The sequence below is a fragment of the Amblyomma mixtum genome, chromosome 3, assembly GCF_055824585.1.
Source record: "Amblyomma mixtum isolate Tamu chromosome 3, ASM5582458v1, whole genome shotgun sequence".
NCBI lineage: Eukaryota > Metazoa > Arthropoda > Arachnida > Ixodida > Ixodidae > Amblyomma > Amblyomma mixtum.
Window position 1 is genome coordinate 330,291,585 of NC_143014.1, and position 11,924 is coordinate 330,303,508.

Below are 11,924 nucleotides of genomic sequence, written 5' to 3' on the forward strand. Positions count from 1 at the left end.
TGTTCTACGATAAATCAAGAGGCAGTGCCCTACTCTTTGAACGTATATGTCAGGGTGTCTCAGAACGCGCAGCTACAAAAAGCTATTTAACGAAGATGACACATGTGCTGTATGTGGTAGATCTGTAGAAACAATTGAACACCTTCAAGTGTGATGGTATCCATCCAAATGTCAATGCGGGCACAGTCACCCTTCCTGAGGCCCTAGGGTTCAGAGATAACAATAGTCATGTAAATAAATCTGCGGTGGAAGTTACCAAAAACCGATTATTATAGAAGATTGGTGGCTCAAAAGCAGAGAAGTTACATAAGGTTAGAAGTGTAGGAAACCACATTGAAAGAAAATGGCGAGTTTTAATAACAATTTGCAACACAGTTAAACAAAAAAAGAAAAGAAAGCCGAGCATGGTGGAAGAGAACAAGCAGTGCTCGTTCTTGTCTTCGTCCTCGTCCTTAGCGCTGTTTGTTCATTATGTGGCAACTGCCATCACCCCGTTTCAAAGGGAACGCTCCCATCTTTCATGCAACCCATCCACGCCGATGATTTATCGACCAAACCAGCTTTATACGCTGCCGCGTAAAATAAGATGTTTAGGTCATTATTAAATTGAAGTGGAATAAAATTGATAAAAATTATTCTTGGCGGTGTTGTCAACACTAAGCTTCAAAGAAATTTTCCGCAACTAAAAGTGTATTTATCCACCGCTTTACGCATAAACGTAGGCATCCGCTCGCGCTCCCACGTGCGTTCCAAGCCAATCCCAATCCATAATTATGGTCATTTCGTGTGCACTTTTGGCAGCAAAGCGCGCGCTTCATTAATTTTTATTTTTTTCAAGCTTTTTGAAGTTTGGTGGCGGCACGCCTGAGCCACCGAGCGGAACCAGGAGGCACTGCTTGCGTAAGTATACATTCTGTTCTTTTTTCCCTTTCATGTCAGTTGTCAGCTAATATTTACTTGTGAACTTTTCACGAGTGAGGACAATGAGCACGCCTCGTGTGTCGCCCCTTTATCTAACTTGTCTGTAGGCATCTATCAGCAGTTGTCTTTTGATTAACCCAGCGGCGCATTGCAAGGTGTAACTGCGTGTAAGGGTTGGGGTAATATAAAGTAACACACACGTACACGAAGGGAAGCGCTTCTAAATGACGTGTGTGTTCCTTCATCAGGGTGAACGCACTATCCCGGCAAATCTTGTTGGCGCATTGCTTCTGGGAGGGTTTGTTTCTCACGGCACATCGTACATTTATGTATACGTGTATAAATATTATGATCATGATCGCAATGACAGTCGTCACGTGGTTACGGCGCTCGGCTGCTGACTCGAAATACGTGGGTTCGATCCCGGCTGCGGCGGTCGAATTTCGATGGAGGCGAAATTCTAGAGGCCCGTGTGCTGTGCGCGATGTCAGTGCACTCTAAAGAACCCCAGGTGGTCGAAATTTCCGGAGCCGTTCTCTGCGGCGCCCCCCATGACCAACCAGTTGCCACGTGCGATGCAGTTGAGTGTTTTTCATTGCCAATTTTTGCTTTTGTGAGGCTAATCGCTTGGTTCAGGCATGCATGTCAGACGTCATAGAGTCGCAGCCTGCATGCCTTGTGCTTGATTGACAAATGCTTCCATGGCAGTGTTGACAAATGCTTCCATGGCAGTGTTGCGAGTCTCCGTGCGATGAGAGAAATGTGACAAGAACAGGATGAATGAACACAATTTTTCTGTACTGCCAGAAGTAATGCTGCTCCTGCCAGTGATCGGTTACAGAAAAAACTTGAGAGTATTTTTTTATGTGTGTCCCTTCCCGCTGCTGAGAGCCTTGTATTACAAAGTCTAAGATCAGTGTGACTCTACATATAGCGAGTGCTAGTTTCGAGCTCGCTAATTGAACGCGCTTGTTTTATCTCTTCCTAATTTGGCCATTTCTTGCGTTTTACTGGTTTCTGTTTTCATCACTATGCTCCTGGTAGACTGCACTCAGTTTGAGGTTCAATGCAGTGAAGTTGCACGCCAATATTGCTGGCTGTTATTTGGTTCACATGACAGCAGGCACAGAAATATTGTTTAAATAAGTCCCGAATTGCAGGCGCTCGTGACACTTGTAACTCTCAACTATCAGTTCATGAAAGTTCAGAAGTGCGTTGCGAAGTAGAACGAGATGGTTGTAAGAGTACCTGTCAGTTGTCATGGTAGTGTGAAGTTTTCGGCACCCAAACAGACAAGTGCCAGTAGAGTATGGCACAGACAGTAGAGAGTATGGCACAGAGTATGTCTGGTAAAAATCCTTGTTTCCCCATTATCTTTTCTGGTGTTTGTTCTGTGCAGCATGGCGAAACCATTCGCTGTAGTAAAATTTCCTCTTGAAGACGACTGCCTAGCAGTCATCCCTGTCGGATGGCTGACATAAGGAAGAGAGGAATGCTATTGGCCTGTGGCAAGGAGCTCGGAGGTGACGCGGATCGCAAAAGCTGAGGCTGAGCCAGCTCTCGGCGGGTAGTGGATGCGATGTCCAGTGGTCGTCGTTACCACATGCCGTAAGTAGTCTCATTGCAGACATAATGATGGTACCTTCATCAGCGATTGTAAAGGCCTCTTTGCTAGATTCTGTGAGTATGCACCTCTGCATGGCTAAATTACGACTAAGAAGTCATGTTGATAGCGACCGCTTAGCCAGCTGTCAAAAAGAGGAGCAGAATGAACTGTTAGCTATTGCACTTGTAAGCTGATGAACTACTTCTGAAACTCACTAGTGTCTTGGTTTTGAAGACCTGTATAGTTCCCAGAATTAGTGCTGCACTCAGTATGCTTAATAATATTTACTACAGAAAGGTTTAGTATGGTAATTTTTTTGCATTATGAAACATTGTTTTGGCACACAAAAAGCACAGACGAGGAAAGAGCACACAGTACAAATGCCAGACATCAATTGATGCTTTGCGTTGTGTACTCTTTCCTTATCCATGTTTTTTGTGCACTGAGACAATGTTTCATAGTGCAAATTCAGAACCAACTCATCCAGCTGTCTACATTTAGTTCAGTTTGAATTGTAAGCCTGTCGCAGTGGCTGAGTGGTCCATGCTGCTGAGCCGAGGGCCCAGGTTACATCCTGTCTGCGGTGAAATGGAGCAGTGCAGAATGCGCTTGTGCTCTGTAATATCAGTGCATGTTAAACAACCCCATGGGGTCTAAATTAATCTGGAGTCTTCCGCTACGTCATTCTTCATAGCTTAAAGCTGTTAAACCCTAGAAATCATAATCACAGCTTTAATTGTAAATAAAACAATGCCTCTGCCACATGAGTGTTTCACAGGCTTTCAAACTGATGGTCTGTTGGCCTGAGTGCTGCTATACAGGCAGCTGAACGGGCATCAAGTCAGCAAAGCAGCCCAGAACAGCATTTACATGCAGTAGTGCTGTGCGCTCTCAAATGGCAGTGTTGCGGTTAGGTGCTGAGGAATGAAGCCACAGCAGTATTATTAGTGAAATTGGAAAAAAAAAATCCCGGTGCACTTGAAGGGGCTATGACAGGGTCATTCAACATATTGGCAAATTGGTTTTTGAGGAAAGGCAGTTTTGCGCTTCTGGGAATAATATGAAAGTCTGATTCTACTCCCGGAAGTATTAGTACGTGGGGCGCTTTATGTTTAAAAAAATGCGATAGAAATCGTGATCGGGAAGCTGTTCCCACTGAGAGTGGCCACCATATTGAACTGCTCATGTGATGTCACAATAGATGGCAGAGCGTCATCTGCAATGCAGGCTACACTGTCAAAGGACATGTCTCCTTCCTTTTGTGCATAAATGAAGTAGTGGTCCTCCCTTATGCGGGAGTGTCATGAACGTGTTACTCTGCTAAAATGATAAACTTAATGTATGTTTTTATTGGCATAGTTAAGGCATGGTTGCACTCTGGGCGGTATAGTCCTTAGCTGATTGATGCACCAATCTTTCACATTATACCGCTGACGATACCAGCGCAACCAATGATCGCCTAAAGCCTGCGACCGATGAAACCAATCAGCGGATGGTCACTCGATCTGTCTTCGGCAGACCAGAGGCTGAGCCGAAGCTTCACATTCAATGAGGCAATGAGCTGAATATATGCACTTGTCTCTACCTTAAACAAAACAAGCGGCTACACTTTATATGTTCATACTTCAACACTCATCAGCTATCAGCTTTGCCAGAAATTTCAGCCAACGCCGGCCCGCTGGCCCGTTCCCGCAATGAGTATGCCTAGCGAGTCTGCAGGTTTCAGGCTTGCAATTTCAGCTATAGTGGAGAGCACATTCACAATTTTGGCAGTCGCATGTGGCCGTCTAGTATGTTTTTTGCAATACTACCCCCAAATTGACGACAGCTTACATCACAGGACGCATGCACATATTGAGCAAGAAGCGACAATGTGACTTTGTCTGGTGATTAATGCTGAAGGCAGCCGGCAGCTGTGGGCGCTGCTTGTGGACAACAAATTTGGAGCCTTTATTTAATGCAAATGGTCACCAAGCATGCTTCTGGATTAAACAATTTAAAATTAAGTACTGGTCATATCGAATAAAGCATGCACATGTAATTAGCGGGAAGTGGAGATCCTACACAGAGTCAACAAGCCTCTAATATCCCAATGTTAGAAGTCACATCTTTGACGCTTCTTGCACCACTGTTACAGTGTGTAAACAAATAAAGCTACAACTGGTGAGAAACAGAAGAGAACATTTTTGATAATGTGAACTTACCTTGCGTATCATCCTGTACAAATGAGCAATATACAGCCACTTGTACACTAGCTTTGTAAACAAACACGCTGGGGTGTACATACTTGCAATTTACGTATCGGTGCATTCCTGCAGGAATCTTGAAGCGCTCATTAATAGTATACACGAGTGATTTGCTTAACAAGCACTGAGAAAAGCGAGTGGAACCTCGGGAGCCTGTCACTGCCGCACAATCTGCTGTGGGTGAAGTGAAATGGAGACAGCAGTGGCTGTTGGTCAGTGTGGGCAATAAAGCTTTCGGATCGCTTCGGGATTTACCCTGGCAGGACTGGGGTGGCAGCGCCGCGTGCTTTCGTGTACCGGCCGTCATTTCCCGTGCTCTGGTAATAGCCAGACTGGCCATGGTTTTACAAAAGGGCTTTACCAGCCGAAAAAAATTAGTTAGTTTGATTAACATGTGCACACACACATGCAGCCTCTCGAGCATCGGCACAGAAACAGCCTTATTTGGAATCGTAGGAGGTTTTCAGTTATTATTGCAGGTCAGTTGCATTGTCTTGAAAGGCACTGCCGTTTTAGGTGATTTGCTGTCGCAGTTTGTAGTGCTCTGGCAATACTAATACCGGTGGTGTTTCAGTCTTCTGCAATGCTGAGTATGAAAGTAATGCACTTTGAACCAGACTGACAGAATTTTTAAATCATTGTAGAAACTAAAGTTTGGTACTTGCCTTGAAATGTGGGAGGGTAACCTTTGTTCACGTTTTTCTACTGTGAACGTATCATGCATGAAAGCATGCTTTGGTGCCGCTCGAAACAATGCTAGCAACCTTGGACAATGCTCGAGGGCCCTTGAAATCTCGCTAAAGAGCTCCACACTGCTTTGACTCTATATACTCAATGGCCATTGAAACTGCCTTTGTAGCAGCGCTCAGCGCGAGCATTAGACTATCGGTTTGAGAGCCTTCGAAATGCCCGTCTGACAGGGATGTAAGGTGCCTGTGTCATTGCCACGCTGTACCTTGGCCTTATATATGCTGTTTGCTACCTGGAAATTACAAATGCCAGAAAGCAAGCATATTTAAAGCACGTGCATAATGGCGTGACTTGCAGTGTGACCTGGTTGTCCTCCCAAGCAGCACAAATTGATGGGTCCAACAGTGGCAAAAGAGTGGCGGAAATTGACATGAATATTGGTCCTAAATTGGCATTTGAGCAATCCGAGACTTTTTCCAACAATGACCCTTTATTCATGCCAAGATTGGGCCTATACTCAGCCAGTCTAGCTACCAGCATTGACCCAACATTCAGCCAGTCTATCCACAAATGGCCAACGTTCGTGCCAAGACTATGCCCATGTTCAGCCAATCTATTAATTATGGCCCCACATTCGTGCCAATACTATGCCCATATTCAGCCAATCTATGAATAATGGCTCGACATTCACGCCAATAGTATGCCCACATTCAGTGGATCTGTCAATAATGGCCCGAAATTCGCGCCAATAGTATGCCCACATTCAGCCAGTATCGATAATGGCCCCGGGTTCGCTCCGACTTGTGCCCGCTTTTCCACCCTTGATCTAACTTTTATAGGTGGCATATCAATTGCAAGGCCAGTGGGAAATTGTATGCGATCGGGGGTCCCACCTAGTTTTGTACCACACCTCTTGCTGGCCAGCAACAATGCAGACATACACCGCTTGTTTTCCACCAGCCGGAGCTTGTATGTGCAACATTTTACATATAAGCAGTCAGCAGACATACAAAAAAGAAGGAACGGATTCAAAGAACGAAATTTATTGCATCTACGGTGCCAGTACATCGTGAAATGCACTGTGCCCGGAGCCGCTGAATCGATGAGTCATATCGGCACTAATCGTTGCACTCCTCTTGTAAGAGAACTTTTGCAGTGCCTTGAAACAAATTCCTCGCCAAGCTCTTGCACGATGACCTGGCTGTACATCGCAGCTGCAAAGAGGTGCATGATGTGATCATGAGTGTAAGTACAACCATCGCAGAAAAAAGACAAGAAATAAAATAACACATTGATCTTAGTGGCGCGCAGTGTGCGAGAGGATACTCGCCAGAGATGTTGATTGTATAATTTCTAAATGACTCTTAATATAAATCCCCACACTAATAGCAAAATGTTGAATTGAATTTAACATTTTTTTTCCACCGTATTGCTAATTTCTAATCCCAATTTGCCTTGTCACACCCTCAAATACATATTAAAAGTAACAAAAAGAAATAAATATAGTGTTTAATACAAATCAGTCTCTTTTTATATTTCCTATCAAAATTGCATGTATATTGCGAGCTGGTTGTTTGCCTTTTTGTTCCAGCAAAGTATGGCACAGGTGGTAGCATCTCCTCCCCATTGAACAGCTGTGAGCAATTTGTTTTTATCTATGAAATATAATATTCCATGCAAAGACGGCTTGCACAGTTTGGCGAAATACGCTGAACGCAGGAGACCGAATACACTTTTTTTAAAGTAAGCAGATTATCGATGTCGCTTGGCATGCATGTAACAGGGAGACGGAAATCTTACTTGAAAACCACCCGAAATCACTCTTCCGATAGTCCATGGGTGATTAATTCCGAGACAACATGGATAAAGTTCGCTGGGACCAGGAATTCCGCTTTTTCTCGTACGCCTGCAACTGGCTAAGACAAAGGCACCCGGCACGGGAATATTACACGCGGCCAAAAAACTGCTGCAGTCGAAGAATAAGCGCTTCTGGTACTCATCTTGCACAAACGATAGACGACCAATGTCGTAATGAAAGCAACATGAGTCGGGCCACACAACACTCCGCCACGGTGATTGAAGAGATAGTCAACGTTCGGTAAATCCATTTTATCAAAGCTGAAAAATAAAGTTCTCACCATTCTGTGCATGCCTTTGCGCTAGACATTTCGCTGTGAAAGTTGGCATTCAGAAGTTGGCGCCAGTGCTTTGTCGCTTTCTCTTTTCCTGGCGGAGAAAAAAAAAAGTCGGCGCTGAGTCAAAAGCGGCAATTAATTCAATTCAATTCAATTCAATTTTATTCAACATCTTGAGGATGTTGGGTGCGCCGACAAAAAGCCAGAGAGAAGGCTTGACAGAGGTCGACGCACCCTACAATAACTTGACAGCAGCACCAGAATGTTGTACAGTCCACGGCAAGTGAGCACACAGGAAAAAAAATAATAAAATACAAATCATGAGTAAAAATCTCCGTGACACGAAGTGCTGACGGTACCTAGGGTTACAGCAATTTAGATGCCTTATTTAATGAGTACGGAAGAGTATAGCAAAGCATTTGGCGACCGTAATTCGTTCGAGTTTTTGGCACGAACCATGTGAAACCAGTACGGGTGGTGTACTTCTGTTCTTTACATTTTAAGTTCGACAGGTTCATCATAAATGGATTGTTTTGTCTAATACTTGTTTTATACCGCCTTAACAGTATAGTTTCAAAAACTTGTGGGAGGGGGGTAATGCTAAGAGATGCAAAAATCGGTTCGGTGTGTTCAAATCGTGAAGCATTAACAATATTCCGAACAATTTTCTTCTGAAGTATATGTACCCGTTTAATATTAATAAATGATGTTGTGCCCCATACCAAAATACAATAATTAACAACAGAAGAAAACAGTGCATTGTACAGTATCTGCTTAATATGTTTTGGTAAAAGGTATCGCAGTCGGGACACGATACCAGCAACCTTGGACAACTTGTCCCTGACCTTTGAAACGTGTTCATCCCAACATAAATTTTCATTAAAAAGCACTCCTAGACTTTTGACCGTAGGAACTATTTGAATGAATGATGAACCCATTTTCAGAGAAATTTGTGAGACAGCAGGATCCTTATTGCGAAGTCTAAAAAGTACAGCTTTGCTCTTTTCGGTGTTTATGACCAGCGAATTCGACTCAGACCATTCGTGAAGCTGGTGCAAACAATCTGCAGCTTGATGTTCAAGATCACGCACATGTGCCGCTCGGAAGAATAGAGTGGTGTCATCGGCGTAGATCACAAAAATTGGCAGTTTACTGATGCAGACTATGTCGTTAACATAAAGGAGGAAAATCAGCGGCCCTAGAATACTGCCTTGCGGCACGCCAGAAAACAGATGTTTAAAATTTGATGTCTCGTTGTTTACCGTTACTTGTTGGACACGGCAACTAAGGTAGGATCTGATTATTTGATGAAATTTTCCGCGAAAACCATAATGCTCGAGTTTCGCCAACATTGTGTTGTGATTGATGCGATCAAACGCTTTCGAAAAGTCGATAAAAATGCCGAGAGTGAGAAGTTTTTGTTCAAATGACTCTAAAATTAGTTCTTTCTGGGTTAGAAGCGCAGTTTCTGCAGAAAAGTTTTTTCTGAAGCCGTGCTGGCTAGGTGTTATTATTTTACATTTCTCGCAGAAACTGGACATTCGCTTGTATAGTATTTTTTCAAAACACTTCGAGAAAATGGGAAGGATAGAAATTGGGCGATAATTTGACATATCGTTTTTGTCTCCACCCTTATGAATAACAGTTACTTTGGCAATCTGCAATTGTCGGGGAAACACTGCATGTTCGAGGCAACAATTAAAAATGTGCTCTAAAACTGGGCTAATTACATCGGCTACATATTTTATTGGTTGGAGTTTAAGGCCGTCTACGTCTCGTGACCTACTATTGCGGAGAGTCAAGAGGCAGGTTTTAATTTCATTTGAGTCCGTTGGCATCAAGAATGCCGTGGAAGACACCCGCGGGTCAAGGCATTTCGTAGTATTGGGGCCGTGGCTGCCATTTACCAGTGACACGAAGAAATCATTAAATTTTTCTGCCAAAAGTTTCCCACTCATTGGTGTGTTATCTACCAAGACCTTAAGTATGCCGTTGGCATGTCCACCTCGGTTCAAAACTTCATTTATTGTTTTCCATACAAGGTCACTCCTTTTAATTACGTCTGGATTAAATAGTTTTTCCATATACTCTTGCTTTGCTTGGCGAAGAAAGGAAGTGACTTGGTTTCGGTACACCTTAAAGCGCGCTAGGTCGTCAAGGGAACGGCTTTTGATAAAGCAGTTGTAAAGATTCGTTTTTTGTTTTATCATTTGAAGGTATTCTTTTGTTATCCAGGGCTTGCGGGCCTTGCGGGGTTTTTTATAAGTCTCAAGTGGAAAACTTTGCTCATAGATACACTTAAATGTAGTAATGAAGGCACCATATGCGTCCTCTGGATCATTTTTGCCGATCACATGATGCCAGTCCACGCCTGCAAGTGCTGCCCGAAAGGAATTTAATGTGGTCTGGTTTATACGCCGATATTGTACCACAGGAAACTTGCGTTGTTTTGGTGGAGTTAAGGAATCTAAAAACATGAATATGGGTAGATGGTCACTTATCTGGGCATTAATATCTCCGGAATGAAGACAGTCAACTGAACAGTTACTAATGAAGACGTCAATGGCGGTCGCTGCCTTCGGCCGTGTAGGTTTATTTATAACATTCACAAATCCGTTGCTGTGCAATACGTAGTCGACCTCACGTTTATTTGCAGATTGGGATAGAAAGTCTATGTTAATATCACCGCCTAAAACTAGATTAAGCCTGTTTTCTGTAATCCATTGCAGATATTCATCAAGAAAGCAGATGAAATTAGAAACGCTGCCTTTAGGAGGCCGGTATATAACGGAGAAGACGCTACTGCCGCTTTGCAACGACAGTATTTCGTAGTCCTCATGGGTTATAGAAAAGTCTGTAAGAATGTTGCATTTGTAAGTTTGTTCGGTTGCTATCAGGACACCACCGCCTCGTTTACCAGTACGGTTCTGCACATGCGTGTTGTAACCGGGCAAGCGCAAAGTTTCGTTACTGCTTTCATACCATGTTTCTGTAATCATTATTACATTGAAACAGAAGTTTAGTGTACAAAAAAATGCTTCTAACTCGTCACCCTTGCTTCGCAAAGATTGCGCGTTAAGATGAAAGAAGGATACAACATTCTTTTTCTGAGCAGACATAGCACAAAGGTCAGAAGGCAAAACTATTGTGCACATCTTGGGGCATCATTTTACTGTTTGGTATTAGAAAAAACGCCAGATCTATGCTATCTTATCCAGGTCTCGCTCGCAGGCGATACGCACAATTACGCCAAGAACCATATTCATTTCCAACACATTTCAAGATAAAAGTATGGTGGTACTCACAAATAGAATCTTGCAGGCCAGGCTCCTGAATTACGTCATAATTGTCAAAACGTATCGGGTGTGGATTCTCGACAACGAACGGCGTCAGCTTGAGCGCGCATGCTTCGTCGGCACGCTGGTTGTGCGGCTTTTCGCCGCCTTGCTAGCTACAGGCGATACTCGTTGGGCGAGTGTTCGGGAAAGGAAGAGACGACGATGGGACAGGTTTCTTATATTTTTCGGAGAATTTGCTGCAGCAAGAGAAACGGCAGCTGGAAAAGGGGTAGAAGAAAATCTAGGGAGGGTGGATGAGCGGCGTTGCGCTTAGTTGGGCGCGAGGGGAAAACAGGTTAGAGAAGGTCAGTGTACCTAAAATCACAAAGAAAAAAATAACTCCTAGCATGGTGAGGGCCAGCGCTCTTCCAAGAAAGAGGCTCGGCCCGGCAAAAGGCGGCTGTATGGGACTTCAAAAAGGGGGGGGGGGGGGGTGAAATGAGTGAAAGAATTCCGGAATGTCTTGAGGATGCGCCATAGGCAGTTGAGCACGTGAAAAGCGGCAAGGAAACGACAATGCGGATATGTTGGAAGTGGAAACGTGGAGCTTGGGCATGAATTTCGTCAAAATGGCCCCAAACATTAGCGTAATCTCTGCGGTCGTGTGCCTCTTTGGTTGAAGCTGAGATAAATGTGTTACTATGAAAATACCGGAAATATAAAACAATAACTAAATTAGCGGGAACAATGCGTTTTCTTTGAGTGTTTCATATATGATACTTGTGGCGGACAATGTAGGATGCCATACGTCCAAGCAACACCATTCATCAATATAATCCAATGATAAGCTTCTAGAGCGACGAGTACCCTACATTTTATACACACCAGTGTAGGCAGGTCGGTCTAAGCCATAGTCATGCGGCCCACCCGTGCGTGTCTGCGCTAGCTCGAAATGACGCGACGCGCTACTCAGCAATGCACCTGTTATGGCTCATTGGTATTAAGGATTCGCGCAAAGAAAAGGCAAAAAAAACGAGTGGAAATGTGA